Source organism: Protomyctophum parallelum, assembly GCF_964188405.1.
Source record: "Protomyctophum parallelum genome assembly, chromosome: 2".
Classification (NCBI taxonomy): Eukaryota; Metazoa; Chordata; class Actinopteri; order Myctophiformes; family Myctophidae; genus Protomyctophum; species Protomyctophum parallelum.
The window spans coordinates 6,407,429-6,431,768 of NC_139699.1; positions in this window are offsets into that span (position 1 = coordinate 6,407,429).

A 24,340-nucleotide genomic window follows, 5' to 3' on the forward strand; every position below is an offset into this window, starting at 1 on the left:
CCCATTGTTTTTTTCATTTTTTCATATTTTTCAAATCCTCAAAAATGATGAAAAACGGCGTGCTATTGTATGCCGTACGATATGGGCTATAGCCCATGGTCAAAAATGATGAAAAACGAGGATTAAAATAAAATTAAAAAAAACAAAAAAACAATGGGCTATAACCCATTGTTTTTTTCATTTTTTCATTTTTTTTAAATCCTCAAAAATGATGAAAAACGGCATGCTATTGTATGCCGTACGATATGGGCTATAGCCCATGGTCAAAAATGATGAAAAACGAGGATTAAAAAAAAATTAAAAAAAGAAAAAACAATGGGCTATAACCCATCGTTTTTTTCATTTTTTCATTTTTTTCAAATCCTCAAAAATGATGAAAAACGGCGTGCTATTGTATGCCGTACGATATGGGCTATAGCCCATGGTCCAAAATGATGAAAAACGAGGATAATGTTTTTTTCAAAATTTCAAAAAAACAATGGGCTATAACCCATTGTTTTTTTCATTTTTTCATATTTTTCAAATCCTCAAAAATGATGAAAAACGGCGTGCTATTGTATGCCGTACGATATGGGCTATAGCCCATGGTCCAAAATGATGAAAAACGATGATTAAAAAAAAAAGAAAAAAGAAAAAACAATGGGCTATAACCCATCGTTTTTTTCATTTTTTCATTTTTTTCAAATCCTCAAAAATGATGAAAAACGGCGTGCTATTGTATGCCGTACGATATGGGCTATAGCCCATGGTCCAAAATGATGAAAAACGAGGATAATGTTTTTTTCAAAATTTCAAAAAACAATGGGCTATAACCCATTGTTTTTTTCATTTTTTCATTTTTTTCAAATCCTCAAAAATGATGAAAAACGGCGTGCTATTGTATGCCGTACGATATGGGCTATAGCCCATGGTCAAAAATGATGAAAAACGAGGATTAAAATAAAATTAAAAATTAAAAAAAAACAATGGGCTATAACCCATCGTTTTTTTTCATTTTTTCATTTTTTTCAAACCCTCAAAAATGATGAAAAACGGCGTGCTATAGTATGCCGTACGATATGGGCTATAGCCCATGGTCCAAAATGATGAAAAACGAGGATAATTTCCTTTTTCAAAATTAAAAAAAAACAATGGGCTATAACCCATTGTTTTTTTCATTTTTTCATTTTTTTTAAATCCTCAAAAATGATGAAAAACGGCATGCTATTGTATGCCGTACGATATGGGCTATAGCCCATGGTCCAAAATGATGAAAAACGAGGATAATTGTTTTTCAAAATTTCAAAAAAACAATGGGCTATAACCCATTGTTTTTTTCAAATCCTCAAAAATGATGAAAAACGGCGTGCTATTGTATGCCGTACGATATGGGCTATAGCCCATGGTCAAAAATGATGAAAAACGAGGATTAAAAAAAAAAAAAAAAAAAAAAACAATGGGCTATAACCCATTGTTTTTTTCATTTTTTCATTTTTTTCAAATCCTCAAAAATGATGAAAAACGGCATGCTATTGTATGCCGTACGATATGGGCTATAGCCCATGGTCCAAAATGATGAAAAACAAGGATAATGTTTTTTCAAAATTTCAAAAAAACAATGGGCTATAACCCATTGTTTTTTTCATTTTTTTCAAATCCTCAAAAATGATGAAAAACGGCGTGCTATTGTATGCCGTACGATATGGGCATTAGCCCATGGTCCAAAATGATGAAAAACGAGGATAATTTTTTTTTCAAAATTTCAAAAAAACAATGGGCTATAACCCATCGTTTTTTTTTCATTTTTTCATTTTTTCAAACCCTCAAAAATGATGAAAAACGGCGTGCTATTGTATGCCGTACGATATGGGCTATAGCCCATGGTCAAAAATGATGAAAAACGAGGATTAAAAAAAATTTAAAAAAAGAAAAAACAATGGGCTATAACCCATCGTTTTTTTCATTTTTTCATTTTTTTCAAATCCTCAAAAATGATGAAAAACGGCGTGCTATTGTATGCCGTACGATATGGGCTATAGCCCATGGTCCAAAATGATGAAAAACGAGGATAATGTTTTTTTCAAAATTTCAAAAAAACAATGGGCTATAACCCATTGTTTTTTTCATTTTTTCATTTTTTTCAAATCCTCAAAAATGATGAAAAACGGCGTGCTATTGTATGCCGTACGATATGGGCTATAGCCCATGGTCCAAAATGATGAAAAACGATGATTAAAAAAAAAAAAAAAAAGAAAAAACAATGGGCTATAACCCATCGTTTTTTTCATTTTTTCATTTTTTTCAAATCCTCAAAAATGATGAAAAACGGCGTGCTATTGTATGCCGTACGATATGGGCTATAGCCCATGGTCCAAAATGATGAAAAACGAGGATAATGTTTTTTTCAAAATTTCAAAAAAACAATGGGCTATAACCCATTGTTTTTTTCATTTTTTCATTTTTTTCAAATCCTCAAAAATGATGAAAAACGGCGTGCTATTGTATGCCGTACGATATGGGCTATAGCCCATGGTCAAAAATGATGAAAAACGAGGATTAAAATAAAATTAAAAATTAAAAAAAAACAATGGGCTATAACCCATTGTTTTTTTCATTTTTTCATTTTTTTCAAATCCTCAAAAATGTTGAAAAACGGCGTGCTATTGTATGCCGTACGATATGGGCTATAGCCCATGGTCCAAAATGATGAAAAACGAGGATAATTGTTTTTTCAAAATTTAAAAAAAACAATGGGCTATAACACATTGTTTTTTTTATTTTTTCATTTTTTTTAAATCCTCAAAAATGATGAAAAACGGCATGCCATTGTATGCCGTACGATATGGGCTATAGCCCATGGTCCAAAATGATGAAAAACGAGGATAATTGTTTTTTCAAAATTTCAAAAAAACAATGGGCTATAACCCATTGTTTTTTTCATTTTTTCATTTTTTTCAAAGCCTCAAAAATGATGAAAAACGGCGTGCTATTGTATGCCGTACGATATGGGCTATAGCCCATGGTCCAAAATGATGAAAAACGAGGATAATTTTTTTTCAAAATTTAAAAAAAACAATGGGCTATAACCCATTGTTTTTTTCATTTTTTCATTTTTTTCAAACCCTCAAAAATGATGAAAAACGGCGTGCTATAGTATGCCGTACGATATGGGCTATAGCCCATGGTCCAAAATGATGAAAAACGAGGATAATTGTTTTTCAAAATTTCAAAAAAACAATGGGCTATAACCCATTGTTTTTTTCAAATCCTCAAAAATGATGAAAAACGGCGCGCTATTGTATGCCGTACGATATGGGCTATAGCCCATGGTCCAAAATGATGAAAAACAAGGATAATGTTTTTTCAAAATTTCAAAAAAACAATGGGCTATAACCCATTGTTTTTTTGATTTTTTTCAAATCCTCAAAAATGATGAAAAACGGCGTGCTATTGTATGCCGTACGATATGGGCTATAGCCCATGGTCCAAAATGATGAAAAACGAGGATAATTGTTTTTCAAAATTTCAAAAAAACAATGGGCTATAACCCATTGTTTTTTTCAAATCCTCAAAAATGATGAAAAACGGCGTGCTATTGTATGCCGTACGATATGGGCTATAGCCCATGGTCCAAAATGATGAAAAACAAGGATAAAGTTTTTTCAAAATTTCAAAAAAACAATGGGCTATAACCCATTGTTTTTTTGATTTTTTTCAAATCCTCAAAAATGATGAAAAACGGCGTGCTATTGTATGCCGTACGATATGGGCTATAGCCCATGGTCCAAAATGATGAAAAACGAGGATAATTTTTTTTTCAAAATTTCAAAAAAACAATGGGCTATAACCCATCGTTTTTTTTCATTTTTTCATTTTTTTCAAACCCTAAAAATGATGAAAAACGGCGTGCTATTGTATGCCGTACGATATGGGCTATAGCCCATGGTCCAAAATGATGAAAAACGAGGATAATTTTTTTTCAAAATTTAAAAAAAACAATGGGCTATAACCCATTGTTTTTTTCATTTTTTAATTTTTTTCAAACCCTCAAAAATGATGAAAAACGGCGTGCTATAGTATGCCGTACGATATGGGCTATAGCCCATGGTCCAAAATGATGAAAAACGATGATAAAAAAAAGAAAAAAAAAGAAAAAACAATAAGCTATAACCCATCGTTTTTTTCATTTTTTCATTTTTTTCAAATCCTCAAAAATGTTGAAAAACGGCGTGCTATTGTATGCCGTACGATATGGGCTATAGCCCATGGTCCAAAATGATGAAAAACGAGGATAATGTTTTTTTCAAAATTTCAAAAAAACAATGGGCTATAACCCATTGTTTTTTTCATTTTTTCATTTTTTTCAAATCCTCAAAAATGATGAAAAACGGCGTGCTATTGTATGCCGTACGATATGGGCTATAGCCCATGGTCAAAAATGATGAAAAACGAGGATTAAAATAAAATTAAAAAAAAAAAAAAAACAATGGGCTATAACCCATTGTTTTTTTCATTTTTTCATTTTTTTCAAATCCTCAAAAATGATGAAAAACGGCGTGCTATTGTATGCCGTACGATATGGGCTATAGCCCATGGTCAAAAATGATGAAAAACGAGGATTAAAAAAAATTAAAAAAATAAATAAAACAATGGGCTATAACCCATTGTTTTTTTCATTTTTTCATTTTTTTCAAATCCTCAAAAATGATGAAAAACGGCGTGCTATTGTATGCCGTACGATATGGGCTATAGCCCATGGTCCAAAATGATGAAAAACGAGGATAATGTTTTTTCAAAATTTCAAAAAAACAATGGGCTATAACCCATTGTTTTTTTCATTTTTTTCAAATCCTCAAAAATGATGAAAAACGGCGTGCTATTGTATGCCGTACGATATGGGCTATAGCCCATGGTCCAAAATGATGAAAAACGAGGATAATTTTTTTTTCAAAATTTCAAAAAAACAATGGGCTATAACCCATCGTTTTTTTTCATTTTTTCATTTTTTTCAAACCCTCAAAAATGATGAAAAACGGCGTGCTATTGTATGCCGTACGATATGGGCTATAGCCCATGGTCAAAAATGATGAAAAACGAGGATTAAAAAAAAAATTAAAAAAAGAAAAAACAATGGGCTATAACCCATCGTTTTTTTCATTTTTTCATTTTTTTCAAATCCTCAAAAATGATGAAAAACGGCGTGCTATTGTATGCCGTACGATATGGGCTATAGCCCATGGTCCAAAATGATGAAAAACGAGGATAATGTTTTTTTCAAAATTTCAAAAAAACAATGGGCTATAACCCATTGTTTTTTTCATTTTTTCATTTTTTTCAAATCCTCAAAAATGATGAAAAACGGCGTGCTATTGTATGCCGTACGATTTGGGCTATAGCCCATGGTCCAAAATGATGAAAAACGATGATTAAAAAAAAAAAAAGAAAGAAAAAACAATGGGCTATAACCCATCGTTTTTTTCATTTTTTCATTTTTTTCAAATCCTCAAAAATGATGAAAAACGGCGTGCTATTGTATGCCGTACGATATGGGCTATAGCCCATGGTCCAAAATGATGAAAAACGAGGATAATGTTTTTTTCAAAATTTCAAAAAAACAATGGGCTATAACACATTGTTTTTTTCATTTTTTCATTTTTTTTAAATCCTCAAAAATGATGAAAAACGGCATGCTATTGTATGCCGTACGATATGGGCTATAGCCCATGGTCCAAAATGATGAAAAACGAGGATAATTGTTTTTCAAAATTTCAAAAAAACAATGGGCTATAACCCATTGTTTTTTTCAAATCCTCAAAAATGATGAAAAACGGCGTGCTATTGTATGCCGTACGATATGGGCTATAGCCCATGGTCAAAAATGATGAAAAACGAGGATTAAAAAAAATTAAAAAAATAAATAAAACAATGGGCTATAACCCATTGTTTTTTTCATTTTTTCATTTTTTTCAAATCCTCAAAAATGATGAAAAACGGCATGCTATTGTATGCCGTACGATATGGGCTATAGCCCATGGTCCAAAATGATGAAAAACAAGGATAATGTTTTTTCAAAATTTCAAAAAAACAATGGGCTATAACCCATTGTTTTTTTCATTTTTTTCAAATCCTCAAAAATGATGAAAAACGGCGTGCTATTGTATGCCGTACGATATGGGCTATAGCCCATGGTCCAAAATGATGAAAAACGAGGATAATTTTTTTTTCAAAATTTCAAAAAAACAATGGGCTATAACCCATCGTTTGTTTTTCATTTTTTCATTTTTTTCAAACCCTCAAAAATGATGAAAAACGGCGTGCTATTGTATGCCGTACGATATGGGCTATAGCCCATGGTCAAAAATGATGAAAAACGAGGATTAAAAAAAAAATTAAAAAAAGAAAAAACAATGGGCTATAACCCATCGTTTTTTTCATTTTTTCATTTTTTTCAAATCCTCAAAAATGATGAAAAACGGCGTGCTATTGTATGCCGTACGATATGGGCTATAGCCCATGGTCCAAAATGATGAAAAACGAGGATAATGTTTTTTTCAAAATTTCAAAAAAACAATGGGCTATAACCCATTGTTTTTTTCATTTTTTCATTTTTTTCAAATCCTCAAAAATGATGAAAAACGGCGTGCTATTGTATGCCGTACGATTTGGGCTATAGCCCATGGTCCAAAATGATGAAAAACGATGATTAAAAAAAAAAAAAGAAAGAAAAAACAATGGGCTATAACCCATCGTTTTTTTCATTTTTTCATTTTTTTCAAATCCTCAAAAATGATGAAAAACGGCGTGCTATTGTATGCCGTACGATATGGGCTATAGCCCATGGTCCAAAATGATGAAAAACGAGGATAATGTTTTTTTCAAAATTTCAAAAAAACAATGGGCTATAACCCATTGTTTTTTTCATTTTTTCATTTTTTTCAAATCCTCAAAAATGATGAAAAACGGCGTGCTATTGTATGCCGTACGATATGGGCTATAGCCCATGGTCAAAAATGATGAAAAACGAGGATTAAAATAAAATTAAAAATTAAAAAAAAACAATGGGCTATAACCCATTGTTTTTTTCATTTTTTCATTTTTTTCAAATCCTCAAAAATGTTGAAAAACGGCGTGCTATTGTATGCCGTACGATATGGGCTATAGCCCATGGTCCAAAATGATGAAAAACGAGGATAATTGTTTTTTCAAAATTAAAAAAAAACAATGGGCTATAACACATTGTTTTTTTCATTTTTTCATTTTTTTTAAATCCTCAAAAATGATGAAAAACGGCATGCCATTGTATGCCGTACGATATGGGCTATAGCCCATGGTCCAAAATGATGAAAAACGAGGATAATTGTTTTTTCAAAATTTCAAAAAAACAATGGGCTATAACCCATTGTTTTTTTCATTTTTTCATTTTTTTCAAATCCTCAAAAATGATGAAAAACGGCGTGCTATTGTATGCCGTACGATATGGGCTATAGCCCATGGTCCAAAATGATGAAAAACGAGGATAATTTTTTTTCAAAATTTAAAAAAAACAATGGGCTATAACCCATTGTTTTTTTCATTTTTTAATTTTTTTCAAACCCTCAAAAATGATGAAAAACGGCGTGCTATAGTATGCCGTACGATATGGGCTATAGCCCATGGTCCAAAATGATGAAAAACGAGGATAATTGTTTTTCAAAATTTCAAAAAAACAATGGGCTATAACCCATTGTTTTTTTCAAATCCTCAAAAATGATGAAAAACGGCGCGCTATTGTATGCCGTACGATATGGGCTATAGCCCATGGTCCAAAATGATGAAAAACAAGGATAATGTTTTTTCAAAATTTCAAAAAAACAATGGGCTATAACCCATTGTTTTTTTTATTTTTTTCAAATCCTCAAAAATGATGAAAAACGGCGTGCTATTGTATGCCGTACGATATGGGCTATAGCCCATGGTCCAAAATGATGAAAAACGAGGATAATTTTTCTTTCAAAATTTCAAAAAAACAATGGGCTATAACCCATCGTTTTTTTTCATTTTTTCATTTTTTTCAAACCCTAAAAATGATGAAAAACGGCGTGCTATTGTATGCCGTACGATATGGGCTATAGCCCATGGTCCAAAATGATGAAAAACGAGGATAATTGTTTTTCAAAATTTCAAAAAAACAATGGGCTATAACCCATTGTTTTTTTCAAATCCTCAAAAATGATGAAAAACGGCGTGCTATTGTATGCCGTACGATATGGGCTATAGCCCATGGTAAAAAATGATGAAAAACGAGGATTAAAAAAAATTAAAAAAAAAAAAAAAACAATGGGCTATAACCCATTGTTTTTTTTCATTTTTTCATTTTTTTCAAATCCTCAAAAATGATGAAAAACGGCATGCTATTGTATGCCGTACGATATGGGCTATAGCCCATGGTCCAAAATGATGAAAAACAAGGATAATGTTTTTTCAAAATTTCAAAAAAACAATGGGCTATAACCCATTGTTTTTTTCATTTTTTTCAAATCCTCAAAAATGATGAAAAACGGCGTGCTATTGTATGCCGTACGATATGGGCTATAGCCCATGGTCCAAAATGATGAAAAACAAGGATAATGTTTTTTTCAAAATTTCAAAAAAACAATGGGCTATAACCCATCGTTTTTTTTCATTTTTTCATTTTTTTCAAACCCTCAAAAATGATGAAAAACGGCGTGCTATTGTATGCCGTACGATATGGGCTATAGCCCATGGTCAAAAATGATGAAAAACGAGGATTAAAAAAAATTTAAAAAAAGAAAAAACAATGGGCTATAACCCATCGTTTTTTCCATTTTTTCATTTTTTTCAAATCCTCAAAAATGATGAAAAACGGCATGCTATTGTATGCCGTACGATATGGGCTATAGCCCATGGTCCAAAATGATGAAAAACAAGGATAATGTTTTTTCAAAATTTCAAAAAAACAATGGGCTATAACCCATTGTTTTTTTCATTTTTTTCAAATCCTCAAAAATGATGAAAAACGGCGTGCTATTGTATGCCGTACGATATGGGCTATAGCCCATGGTCCAAAATGATGAAAAACGAGGATAATGTTTTTTTCAAAATTTCAAAAAAACAATGGGCTATAACCCATTGTTTTTTTCATTTTTTCATTTTTTTCAAATCCTCAAAAATGATGAAAAACGGCGTGCTATTGTATGCCGTACGATATGGGCTATAGCCCATGGTCCAAAATGATGAAAAACGATGATTAAAAAAAAAAAAAAAAAGAGAAAAAACAATGGGCTATAACCCATCGTTTTTTTCATTTTTTCATTTTTTTCAAATCCTCAAAAATGATGAAAAACGGCGTGCTATTGTATGCCGTACGATATGGGCTATAGCCCATGGTCCAAAATGATGAAAAACGAGGATAATGTTTTTTTCAAAATTTCAAAAAAACAATGGACTATAACCCATTGTTTTTTTCATTTTTTCATTTTTTTCAAATCCTCAAAAATGATGAAAAACGGCGTGCTATTGTATGCCGTACGATATGGGCTATAGCCCATGGTCAAAAGTGATGAAAAACGAGGATTAAAATAAAATTAAAAATTAAAAAAAAACAATGGGCTATAACCCATCGTTTTTTTTCATTTTTTCATTTTTTTCAAACCCTCAAAAATGATGAAAAACGGCGTGCTATAGTATGCCGTACGATATGGGCTATAGCCCATGGTCCAAAATGATGAAAAACGAGGATAATTTCTTTTTTCAAAATTAAAAAAAAACAATGGGCTATAACCCATTGTTTTTTTCATTTTTTCATTTTTTTTAAATCCTCAAAAATGATGAAAAACGGCATGCTATTGTATGCCGTACGATATGGGCTATAGCCCATGGTCAAAAATGATGAAAAACGAGGATTAAAAAAAATTAAAAAAAAAAAAAAAACAATGGGCTATAACCCATTGTTTTTTTCATTTTTTCATTTTTTTCAAATCCTCAAAAATGATGAAAAACGGCATGCTATTGTATGCCGTACGATATGGGCTATAGCCCATGGTCCAAAATTATGAAAAACAAGGATAATGTTTTTTCAAAATTTCAAAAAAACAATGGGCTATAACCCATTGTTTTTTTCATTTTTTTCAAATCCTCAAAAATGATGAAAAACGGCGTGCTATTGTATGCCGTACGATATGGGCTATAGCCCATGGTCCAAAATGATGAAAAACGAGGATAATTTTTTTTTCAAAATTTCAAAAAAACAATGGGCTATAACCCATCGTTTTTTTTCATTTTTTCATTTTTTTCAAACCCTCAAAAATGATGAAAAACAGCGTGCTATTGTATGCCGTACGATATGGGCTATAGCCCATGGTCCAAAATGATGAAAAACGAGGATTAAAAAAAAATTAAAAAAAGAAAAAACAATGGGCTATAACCCATCGTTTTTTTCATTTTTTCATTTTTTTCAAATCCTCAAAAATGATGAAAAACGGCGTGCTATTGTACGCCGTACGATATGGGCTATAGCCCATGGTCCAAAATGATGAAAAACGAGGATAATGTTTTTTTCAAAATTTCAAAAAAACAATGGGCTATAACCCATTGTTTTTTTCATTTTTTCATTTTTTTCAAATCCTCAAAAATGATGAAAAACGGCGTGCTATTGTATGCCGTACGATATGGGCTATAGCCCATGGTCAAAAATGATGAAAAACGAGGATTAAAATAAAATTAAAAATTAAAAAAAAACAATGGGCTATAACCCATCGTTTTTTTTCATTTTTTCATTTTTTTCAAACCCTCAAAAATGATGAAAAACGGCGTGCTATAGTATGCCGTACGATATGGGCTATAGCCCATGGTCCAAAATGATGAAAAACGAGGATAATTTCTTTTTTCAAAATTTAAAAAAAACAATGGGCTATAACCCATTGTTTTTTTCATTTTTTCATTTTTTTTAAATCCTCAAAAATGATGAAAAACGGCATGCTATTGTATGCCGTACGATATGGGCTATAGCCCATGGTCCAAAATGATGAAAAACGAGGATAATTGTTTTTCAAAATTTCAAAAAAACAATGGGCTATAACCCATTGTTTTTTTCAAATCCTCAAAAATGATGAAAAACGGCGTGCTATTGTATGCCGTACGATATGGGCTATAGCCCATGGTCCAAAATGATGAAAAACAAGGATAATGTTTTTTCAAAATTTCAAAAAAACAATGGGCTATAACCCATTGTTTTTTTGATTTTTTTCAAATCCTCAAAAATGATGAAAAACGGCGTGCTATTGTATGCCGTACGATATGGGCTATAGCCCATGGTCCAAAATGATGAAAAACGAGGATAATTTTTTTTTCAAAATTTCAAAAAAACAATGGGCTATAACCCATCGTTTTTTTTCATTTTTTCATTTTTTTCAAACCCTAAAAATGATGAAAAACGGCGTGCTATTGTATGCCGTACGATATGGGCTATAGCCCATGGTCCAAAATGATGAAAAACGAGGATAATTGTTTTTTCAAAATTTCAAAAAAACAATGGGCTATAACACATTGTTTTTTTTCATTTTTTCATTTTTTTTAAATCCTCAAAAATGATGAAAAACGGCATGCTATTGTATGCCGTACGATATGGGCTATAGCCCATGGTCCAAAATGATGAAAAACGAGGATTAAAAAAAAAAAAAAAATCTAAAAAACAATGGGCTATAACCCATCGTTTTTTTCATTTTTTCATTTTTTTCAAATCCTCAAAAATGATGAAAAACGGCGTGCTATTGTATGCCGTACGATATGGGCTATAGCCCATGGTCCAAAATGATGAAAAACGAGGATAATTTTTTTTCAAAATTAAAAAAAAACAATGGGCTATAACCCATTGTTTTTTTTAATTTTTTAATTTTTTTCAAACCCTCAAAAATGATGAAAAACGGCGTGCTATAGTATGCCGTACGATATGGGCTATAGCCCATGGTCCAAAATGATGAAAAACGATGATAAAAAAAAAAAAAAAAAAGAAAAAACAATGGGCTATAACCCATCGTTTTTTTCATTTTTTCATTTTTTTCAAATCCTCAAAAATGATGAAAAACGGCGTGCTATTGTATGCCGTACGATATGGGCTATAGCCCATGGTCCAAAATGATGAAAAACGAGGATAATGTTTTTTTCAAAATTTCAAAAAAACAATGGGCTATAACCCATTGTTTTTTTCATTTTTTCATTTTTTTCAAATCCTCAAAAATGATGAAAAACGGCGTGCTATTGTATGCCGTACGATATGGGCTATAGCCCATGGTCAAAAATGATGAAAAACGAGGATTAAAATAAAATTCAAAAAAAAAAAAAAAACAATGGGCTATAACCCATTGTTTTTTTCATTTTTTCATTTTTTTTAAATCCTCGAAAATGATGAAAAACGGCATGCTATTGTATGCCGTACGATATGGGCTATAGCCCATGGTCAAAAATGATGAAAAACGAGGATTAAAAAAATTAAAAAAAAAGAAAAAACAATGGGCTATAACCCATCGTTTTTTTCATTTTTTCATTTTTTTCAAATCCTCAAAAATGATGAAAAACGGCGTGCTATTGTATGCCGTACGATATGGGCTATAGCCCATGGTCCAAAATGATGAAAAACGAGGATAATGTTTTTTTCAAAATTTAGAAAAAACAATGGGCTATAACCCATTGTTTTTTTCATTTTTTTCAAATCCTCAAAAATGATGAAAAACGGCGTGCTATTGTATGCCGTACGATATGGGCTATAGCCCATGGTCCAAAATGATGAAAAACGAGGATAATTTTTTTTTCAAAATTTCAAAAAAACAATGGGCTATAACCCATCGTTTTTTTTCATTTTTTCATTTTTTTCAAACCCTCAAAAATGATGAAAAACAGCGTGCTATTGTATGCCGTACGATATGGGCTATAGCCCATGGTCAAAAATGATGAAAAACGAGGATTAAAAAAAAATTAAAAAAAGAAAAAACAATGGGCTATAACCCATCGTTTTTTTCATTTTTTCATTTTTTTCAAATCCTCAAAAATGATGAAAAACGGCGTGCTATTGTATGCCGTACGATATGGGCTATAGCCCATGGTCCAAAATGATGAAAAACGGGGATAATGTTTTTTTCAAAATTTCAAAAAAACAATGGGCTATAACCCATTGTTTTTTTCATTTTTTCATTTTTTTCAAATCCTCAAAAATGATGAAAAACGGCGTGCTATTGTATGCCGTACGATATGGGCTATAGCCCATGGTCCAAAATGATGAAAAACGATGATTAAAAAAAAAAAAAAAAAGAAAAAACAATGGGCTATAACCCATCGTTTTTTTCATTTTTTCATTTTTTTCAAATCCTCAAAAATGATGAAAAACGGCGTGCTATTGTATGCCGTACGATATGGGCTATAGCCCATGGTCCAAAATGATGAAAAACGAGGATAATGTTTTTTTCAAAATTTCAAAAAAACAATGGGCTATAACCCATTGTTTTTTTCATTTTTTCATTTTTTTCAAATCCTCAAAAATGATGAAAAACGGCGTGCTATTGTATGCCGTACGATATGGGCTATAGCCCATGGTCAAAAATGATGAAAAACGAGGATTAAAATAAAATTAAAAATTAAAAAAAAACAATGGGCTATAACCCATCGTTTTTTTTCATTTTTTCATTTTTTTCAAACCCTCAAAAATGATGAAAAACGGCGTGCTATAGTATGCCGTACGATATGGGCTATAGCCCATGGTCCAAAATGATGAAAAACGAGGATAATTTCTTTTTTCAAAATTTAAAAAAAACAATGGGCTATAACCCATTGTTTTTTTCATTTTTTCATTTTTTTTAAATCCTCAAAAATGATGAAAAACGGCATGCTATTGTATGCCGTACGATATGGGCTATAGCCCATGGTCCAAAATGATGAAAAACGAGGATAATTGTTTTTCAAAATTTCAAAAAAACAATGGGCTATAACCCATTGTTTTTTTCAAATCCTCAAAAATGATGAAAAACGGCGTGCTATTGTATGCCGTACGATATGGGCTATAGCCCATGGTCCAAAATGATGAAAAACAAGGATAATGTTTTTTCAAAATCTCAAAAAAACAATGGGCTATAACCCATTGTTTTTTTGATTTTTTTCAAATCCTCAAAAATGATGAAAAACGGCGTGCTATTGTATGCCGTACGATATGGGCTATAGCCCATGGTCCAAAATGATGAAAAACGAGGATAATTTTTTTTTCAAAATTTCAAAAAAACAATGGGCTATAACCCATCGTTTTTTTTCATTTTTTCATTTTTTTCAAACCCTAAAAATGATGAAAAACGGCGTGCTATTGTATGCCGTACGATATGGGCTATAGCCCATGGTCAAAAATGATGAAAAACGAGGATTATATATTTTTTTTTAATTAAAAAAAAACAATGGGCTATAACCCATTGTTTTTTTCATTTTTTCATTTTTTTCAAATCCTCAAAAATGTTGAAAAACGGCGTGCTATTGTATGCCGTACGATATGGGCTATAGCCCATGGTCCAAAATGATGAAAAACGAGGATAATTGTTTTTTCAAAATTTCAAAAAAACAATGGGCTATAACACATTGTTTTTTTTCATTTTTTCATTTTTTTTAAATCCTCAAAAATGATGAAAAACGGCATGCTATTGTATGCCGTACGATATGGGCTATAGCCCATGGTCCAAAATGATGAAAAACGAGGATTAAAAAAAAAAAAAAAATCTAAAAAACAATGGGCTATAACCCATCGTTTTTTTCATTTTTTCATTTTTTTCAAATCCTCAAAAATGATGAAAAACGGCGTGCTATTGTATGCCGTACGATATGGGCTATAGCCCATGGTCCAAAATGATGAAAAACGAGGATAATTTTTTTTCAAAATTAAAAAAAAACAATGGGCTATAACCCATTGTTTTTTTTAATTTTTAATTTTTTTCAAACCCTCAAAAATGATGAAAAACGGCGTGCTATAGTATGCCGTACGATATGGGCTATAGCCCATGGTCCAAAATGATGAAAAACGAGGATAATGTTTTTTTCAAAATTTCAAAAAAACAATGGGCTATAACCCATTGTTTTTTTTCATTTTTTCATTTTTTTCAAATCCTCAAAAATGATGAAAAACGGCGTGCTATTGTATGCCGTACGATATGGGCTATAGCCCATGGTCAAAAATGATGAAAAACGAGGATTAAAATAAAATTCAAAAAAAAAAAAAAAACAATGGGCTATAACCCATTGTTTTTTTCATTTTTTCATTTTTTTTAAATCCTCGAAAATGATGAAAAACGGCATGCTATTGTATGCCGTACGATATGGGCTATAGCCCATGGTCAAAAATGATGAAAAACGAGGATTAAAAATTTTTTTAAAAAAGAAAAAACAATGGGCTATAACCCATCGTTTTTTTCATTTTTTAATTTTTTTCAAATCCTCAAAAATGATGAAAAACGGCGTGCTATTGTATGCCGTACGATATGGGCTATAGCCCATGGTCCAAAATGATGAAAAACGAGGATAATGTTTTTTTCAAAATTTCAAAAAAACAATGGGCTATAACCCATCGTTTTTTTTCATTTTTTCATTTTTTTCAAACCCTCAAAAATGATGAAAAACGGCGTGCTATTGTATGCCGTACGATATGGGCTATAGCCCATGGTCAAAAATGATGAAAAACGAGGATTAAAAAAAAATTAAAAAAAGAAAAAACAATGGGCTATAACCCATCGTTTTTTTCATTTTTTCATTTTTTTCAAATCCTCAAAAATGATGAAAAACGGCGTGCTATTGTATGCCGTACGATATGGGCTATAGCCCATGGTCCAAAATGATGAAAAACGAGGATAATGTTTTTTTCAAAATTTCAAAAAAACAATGGGCTATAACCCATTGTTTTTTTCATTTTTTCATTTTTTTCAAATCCTCAAAAATGATGAAAAACGGCGTGCTATTTGTACGATATGGGCTATAGCCCATGGTCCAAAATGATGAAAAACGATGATTAAAAAAAAAAAAAAAAAGAAAAAACAATGGGCTATAACCCATCGTTTTTTTCATTTTTTCATTTTTTTCAAATCCTCAAAAATGATGAAAAACGGCGTGCTATTGTATGCCGTACGATATGGGCTATAGCCCATGGTCCAAAATGATGAAAAACGAGGATAATGTTTTTTTCAAAATTTCAAAAAAACAATGGGCTATAACCCATTGTTTTTTTCATTTTTTCATTTTTTTCAAATCCTCAAAAATGATGAAAAACGGCGTGCTATTGTATGCCGTACGATATGGGCTATAGCCCATGGTCAAAAATGATGAAAAACGAGGATTAAAATAAAATTAAAAATTAAAAAAAAACAATGGGCTATAACCCATTGTTTTTTTCATTTTTTCATTTTTTTCAAATCCTCAAAAATGTTGAAAAACGGCGTGCTATTGTATGCCGTACGATATGGGCTATAGCCCATGGTCCAAAATGATGAAAAACGAGGATAATTGTTTTTTCAAAATTTAAAAAAAACAATGGGCTATAACACATTGTTTTTTTCATTTTTTCATTTTTTTTAAATCCTCAAAAATGATGAAAAACGGCATGCCATTGTATGCCGTACGATATGGGCTATAGCCCATGGTCCAAAATGATGAAAAACGAGGATAATTTTTTTTCAAAATTTAAAAAAAACAATGGGCTATAACCCATTGTTTTTTTCATTTTTTCATTTTTTTCAAACCCTCAAAAATGATGAAAAACGGCGTGCTATAGTATGCCATACGATATGGGCTATAGCCCATGGTCCAAAATGATGAAAAACGAGGATTAAAAAAAAAAAAAAAAATCAAAAAAACAATGGGCTATAACCCATCGTTTTTTTCATTTTTTCATTTTTTTTAAATCCTCAAAAATGATGAAAAACGGCATGCTATTGTATGCCGTACGATATGGGCTATAGCCCATGGTCCAAAATGATGAAAAACGAGGATAATTGTTTTTCAAAATTTCAAAAAAACAATGGGCTATAACCCATTGTTTTTTTCAAATCCTCAAAAATGATGAAAAACGGCGTGCTATTGTATGCCGTACGATATGGGCTATAGCCCATGGTCCAAAATGATGAAAAACAAGGATAATGTTTTTTCAAAATTTCAAAAAAACAATGGGCTATAACCCATTGTTTTTTTGATTTTTTTCAAATCCTCAAAAATGATGAAAAACGGCGTGCTATTGTATGCCGTACGATATGGGCTATAGCCCATGGTCCAAAATGATGAAAAACGAGGATAATTTTTCTTTCAAAATTTCAAAAAAACAATGGGCTATAACCCATCGTTTTTTTTCATTTTTTCATTTTTTTCAAACCCTAAAAATGATGAAAAACGGCGTGCTATTGTATGCCGTACGATATGGGCTATAGCCCATGGTCAAAAATGATGAAAAACGAGGATTATATATTTTTTTTAAATTAAAAAAAAACAATGGGCTATAACCCATTGTTTTTTTCATTTTTTCATTTTTTTCAAATCCTCAAAAATGTTGAAAAACGGCGTGCTATTGTATGCCGTACGATATGGGCTATAGCCCATGGTCCAAAATGATGAAAAACGAGGATAATTGTTTTTTCAAAATTTCAAAAAAACAATGGGCTATAACCCATTGTTTTTTTCATTTTTTCATTTTTTTCAAATCCTCAAAAATGATGAAAAACGGCGTGCTATTGTATGCCGTACGATATGGGCTATAGCCCATGGTCCAAAATGATGAAAAACGAGGATAATTGTTTTTCAAAATTTAAAAAAAACAATGGGCTATAACCCATTGTTTTTTTCAAATCCTCAAAAATGATGAAAAACGGCGCGCTATTGTATGCCGTACGATATGGGCTATAGCCCATGGTCCAAAATGATGAAAAACAAGGATAATGTTTTTTCAAAATTTCAAAAAAACAATGGGCTATAACCCATTGTTTTTTTCATTTTTTTCAAATCCTCAAAAATGATGAAAAACGGCGTGCTATTGTATGCCGTACGATATGGGCTATAGCCCATGGTCCAAAATGATGAAAAACAAGGATAATGTTTTTTTCAAAATTTCAAAAAAACAATGGGCTATAACCCATCGTTTTTTTTCATTTTTTCATTTTTTTCAAACCCTCAAAAATGATGAAAAACAAGGATAATGTTTTTTCAAAATTTCAAAAAAACAATGGGCTATAACCCATTGTTTTTTTCATTTTTTTCAAATCCTCAAAAATGATGAAAAACGGCATGCTATTGTATGCCGTACGATATGGGCTATAGCCCATGGTCCAAAATGATGAAAAACAAGGATAATGTTTTTTCAAAATTTCAAAAAAACAATGGGCTATAACCCATTGTTTTTTTCATTTTTTTCAAATCCTCAAAAATGATGAAAAACGGCGTGCTATTGTATGCCGTACGATATGGGCTATAGCCCATGGTCCAAAATGATGAAAAACGAGGATAATTTTTTTTTCAAAATTTCAAAAAAACAATGGGCTATAACCCATCGTTTTTTTTCATTTTTTCATTTTTTTCAAACCCTCAAAAATGATGAAAAACGGCGTGCTATTGTATGCCGTACGATATGGGCTATAGCCCATGGTCAAAAATGATGAAAAACGAGGATTAAAAAAAATTTAAAAAAAGAAAAAACAATGGGCTATAACCCATCGTTTTTTTCATTTTTTCATTTTTTTCAAATCCTCAAAAATGATGAAAAACGGCGTGCTATTGTATGCCGTACGATATGGGCTATAGCCCATGGTCCAAAATGATGAAAAACGAGGATAATGTTTTTTTCAAAATTTCAAAAAAACAATGGGCTATAACCCATTGTTTTTTTCATTTTTTCATTTTTTTCAAATCCTCAAAAATGATGAAAAACGGCGTGCTATTGTATGCCGTACGATATGGGCTATAGCCCATGGTCCAAAATGATGAAAAACGATGATTAAAAAAAAAAAAAAAAAGAAAAAACAATGGGCTATAACCCATCGTTTTTTTCATTTTTTCATTTTTTTCAAATCCTCAAAAATGATGAAAAACGGCGTGCTATTGTATGCCGTACGATATGGGCTATAGCCCATGGTCCAAAATGATGAAAAACGAGGATAATGTTTTTTTCAAAATTTCAAAAAAACAATGGACTATAACCCATTGTTTTTTTCATTTTTTCATTTTTTTCAAATCCTCAAAAATGATGAAAAACGGCGTGCTATTGTATGCCGTACGATATGGGCTATAGCCCATGGTCAAAAGTGATGAAAAACGAGGATTAAAATAAAATTAAAAATTAAAAAAAAACAATGGGCTATAACCCATCGTTTTTTTTCATTTTTTCATTTTTTTCAAACCCTCAAAAATGATGAAAAACGGCGTGCTATAGTATGCCGTACGATATGGGCTATAGCCCATGGTCCAAAATGATGAAAAACGAGGATAATTTCTTTTTTCAAAAAAAAAAAAAAACAATGGGCTATAACCCATTGTTTTTTTCATTTTTTCATTTTTTTTAAATCCTCAAAAATGATGAAAAACGGCATGCTATTGTATGCCGTACGATATGGGCTATAGCCCATGGTCAAAAATGATGAAAAACGAGGATTAAAAAAAAAAAAAAAAAAAAAAAAAACAATGGGCTATAACCCATTGTTTTTTTCATTTTTTCATTTTTTTCAAATCCTCAAAAATGATGAAAAACGGCATGCTATTGTATGCCGTACGATATGGGCTATAGCCCATGGTCCAAAATGATGAAAAACAAGGATAATGTTTTTTCAAAATTTCAAAAAAACAATGGGCTATAACCCATTGTTTTTTTCATTTTTTTCAAATCCTCAAAAATGATGAAAAACGGCGTGCTATTGTATGCCGTACGATATGGGCTATAGCCCATGGTCCAAAATGATGAAAAACGAGGATAATTTTTTTTTCAAAATTTCAAAAAAACAATGGGCTATAACCCATCGTTTTTTTTCATTTTTTCATTTTTTTCAAACCCTCAAAAATGATGAAAAACAGCGTGCTATTGTATGCCGTACGATATGGGCTATAGCCCATGGTCAAAAATGATGAAAAACGAGGATTAAAAAAAAATTAAAAAAAGAAAAAACAATGGGCTATAACCCATCGTTTTTTTCATTTTTTCATTTTTTTCAAATCCTCAAAAATGATGAAAAACGGCGTGCTATTGTATGCCGTACGATATGGGCTATAGCCCATGGTCCAAAATGATGAAAAACGGGGATAATGTTTTTTTCAAAATTTCAAAAAAACAATGGGCTATAACCCATTGTTTTTTTCATTTTTTCATTTTTTTCAAATCCTCAAAAATGATGAAAAACGGCGTGCTATTGTATGCCGTACGATATGGGCTATAGCCCATGGTCCAAAATGATGAAAAACGATGATTAAAAAAAAAAAAAAAAGAAAAAACAATGGGCTATAACCCATCGTTTTTTTCATTTTTTCATTTTTTTCAAATCCTCAAAAATGATGAAAAACGGCGTGCTATTGTATGCCGTACGATATGGGCTATAGCCCATGGTCCAAAATGATGAAAAACGAGGATAATGTTTTTTTCAAAATTTCAAAAAAACAATGGGCTATAACCCATTGTTTTTTTCATTTTTTCATTTTTTTCAAATCCTCAAAAATGATGAAAAACGGCGTGCTATTGTATGCCGTACGATATGGGCTATAGCCCATGGTCAAAAATGATGAAAAACGAGGATTAAAATAAAATTAAAAATTAAAAAAAAACAATGGGCTATAACCCATCGTTTTTTTTTCATTTTTTCATTTTTTTCAAACCCTCAAAAATGATGAAAAACGGCGTGCTATAGTATGCCGTACGATATGGGCTATAGCCCATGGTCCAAAATGATGAAAAACGAGGATAATTTCTTTTTTCAAAATTAAAAAAAAACAATGGGCTATAACCCATTGTTTTTTTCATTTTTTCATTTTTTTTAAATCCTCAAAAATGATGAAAAACGGCATGCTATTGTATGCCGTACGATATGGGCTATAGCCCATGGTCCAAAATGATGAAAAACGAGGATAATTGTTTTTCAAAATTTCAAAAAAACAATGGGCTATAACCCATTGTTTTTTTCAAATCCTCAAAAATGATGAAAAACGGCGTGCTATTGTATGCCGTACGATATGGGCTATAGCCCATGGTCCAAAATGATGAAAAACAAGGATAATGTTTTTTCAAAATTTCAAAAAAACAATGGGCTATAACCCATTGTTTTTTTGATTTTTTTCAAATCCTCAAAAATGATGAAAAACGGCGTGCTATTGTATGCCGTACGATATGGGCTATAGCCCATGGTCCAAAATGATGAAAAACGAGGATAATTTTTTTTTCAAAATTTCAAAAAAACAATGTGCTATAACCCATCGTTTTTTTTCATTTTTTCATTTTTTTCAAACCCTAAAAATGATGAAAAACGGCGTGCTATTGTATGCCGTACGATATGGGCTATAGCCCATGGTAAAAAATGATGAAAAACGAGGATTATATATTTTTTTTTAATTAAAAAAAAAACAATGGGCTATAACCCATTGTTTTTTTCATTTTTTCATTTTTTTCAAATCCTCAAAAATGTTGAAAAACGGCGTGCTATTGTATGCCGTACGATATGGGCTATAGCCCATGGTCCAAAATGATGAAAAACGAGGATAATTGTTTTTTCAAAATTTCAAAAAAACAATGGGCTATAACACATTGTTTTTTTTCATTTTTTCATTTTTTTTAAATCCTCAAAAATGATGAAAAACGGCATGCTATTGTATGCCGTACGATATGGGCTATAGCCCATGGTCCAAAATGATGAAAAACGAGGATTAAAAAAAAATAAAAAATAAAAAAAACAATGGGCTATAACCCATCGTTTTTTTCATTTTTTCATTTTTTTCAAATCCTCAAAAATGATGAAAAACGGCGTGCTATTGTATGCCGTACGATATGGGCTATAGCCCATGGTCCAAAATGATGAAAAACGAGGATAATTTTTTTTCAAAATTAAAAAAAAACAATGGGCTATAACCCATTGTTTTTTTCATTTTTTAATTTTTTTCAAACCCTCAAAAATGATGAAAAACGGCGTGCTATAGTATGCCGTACGATATGGGCTATAGCACATGGTCCAAAATGATGAAAAACGATGATAAAAAAAAAAAAAAAAAAGAAAAAACAATGGGCTATAACCCATCGTTTTTTTCATTTTTTCATTTTTTTCAAATCCTCAAAAATGATGAAAAACTGCGTGCTATTGTATGCCGTACGATATGGGCTATAGCCCATGGTCCAAAATGATGAAAAACGAGGATAATGTTTTTTTCAAAATTTCAAAAAAACAATGGGCTATAACCCATTGTTTTTTTCATTTTTTCATTTTTTTCAAATCCTCAAAAATGATGAAAAACGGCGTGCTATTGTATGCCGTACGATATGGGCTATAGCCCATGGTCAAAAATGATGAAAAACGAGGATTAAAATAAAATTCAAAAAAAAAAAAAAAACAATGGGCTATAACCCATTGTTTTTTTCATTTTTTCATTTTTTTTAAATCCTCGAAAATGATGAAAAACGGCATGCTATTGTATGCCGTACGATATGGGCTATAGCCCATGGTCAAAAATGATGAAAAACGAGGATTAAAAAAAAAATAAAAAAAGAAAAAACAATGGGCTATAACCCATCGTTTTTTTCATTTTTTCATTTTTTTCAAATCCTCAAAAATGATGAAAAACGGCGTGCTATTGTATGCCGTACGATATGGGCTATAGCCCATGGTCCAAAATGATGAAAAACGAGGATAATGTTTTTTTCAAAATTTCAAAAAAACAATGGGCTATAACCCATTGTTTTTTTCATTTTTTCATATTTTTCAAATCCTCAAAAATGATGAAAAACGGCGTGCTATTGTATGCCGTACGATATGGGCTATAGCCCATGGTCCAAAATGATGAAAAACGATGATTAAAAAAAAAAAAAAAAAGAAAAAACAATGGGCTATAACCCATCGTTTTTTTCATTTTTTCATTTTTTTCAAATCCTCAAAAATGATGAAAAACGGCGTGCTATTGTATGCCGTACGATATGGGCTATAGCCCATGGTCCAAAATGATGAAAAACGAGGATAATGTTTTTTTCAAAATTTCAAAAAAACAATGGGCTATAACCCATTGTTTTTTTCATTTTTTCATTTTTTTCAAATCCTCAAAAATGATGAAAAACGGCGTGCTATTGTATGCCGTACGATATGGGCTATAGCCCATGGTCAAAAATGATGAAAAACGAGGATTAAAATAAAATTAAAAATTAAAAAAAAACAATGGGCTATAACCCATCGTTTTTTTTCATTTTTTCATTTTTTTCAAACCCTCAAAAATGATGAAAAACGGCGTGCTATAGTATGCCGTACGATATGGGCTATAGCCCATGGTCCAAAATGATGAAAAACGAGGATAATTTCTTTTTTCAAAATTTAAAAAAAACAATGGGCTATAACCCATTGTTTTTTTCATTTTTTCATTTTTTTTAAATCCTCAAAAATGATGAAAAACGGCATGCTATTGTATGCCGTACGATATGGGCTATAGCCCATGGTCCAAAATGATGAAAAACGAGGATAATTGTTTTTCAAAATTTCAAAAAAACAATGGGCTATAACCCATTGTTTTTTTCAAATCCTCAAAAATGATGAAAAACGGCGTGCTATTGTATGCCGTACGATATGGGCTATAGCCCATGGTCAAAAATGATGAAAAACGAGGATTAAAAAAAAAAAAAAAAAAAAAAAAAAACAATGGGCTATAACCCATTGTTTTTTTCATTTTTTCATTTTTTTCAAATCCTCAAAAATGATGAAAAACGGCATGCTATTGTATGCCGTACGATATGGGCTATAGCCCATGGTCCAAAATGATGAAAAACAAGGATAATGTTTTTTCAAAATTTCAAAAAAACAATGGGCTATAACCCATTGTTTTTTTTCATTTTTTTCAAATCCTCAAAAATGATGAAAAACGGCGTGCTATTGTATGCCGTACGATATGGGCTATAGCCCATGGTCCAAAATGATGAAAAACGAGGATAATTTTTCTTTCAAAATTTCAAAAAAACAATGGGCTATAACCCATCGTTTTTTTTCATTTTTTCATTTTTTTCAAACCCTCAAAAATGATGAAAAACGGCGTGCTATTGTATGCCGTACGATATGGGCTATAGCCCATGGTCAAAAATGATGAAAAACGAGGATTAAAAAAAATTTAAAAAAAGAAAAAACAATGGGCTATAACCCATCGTTTT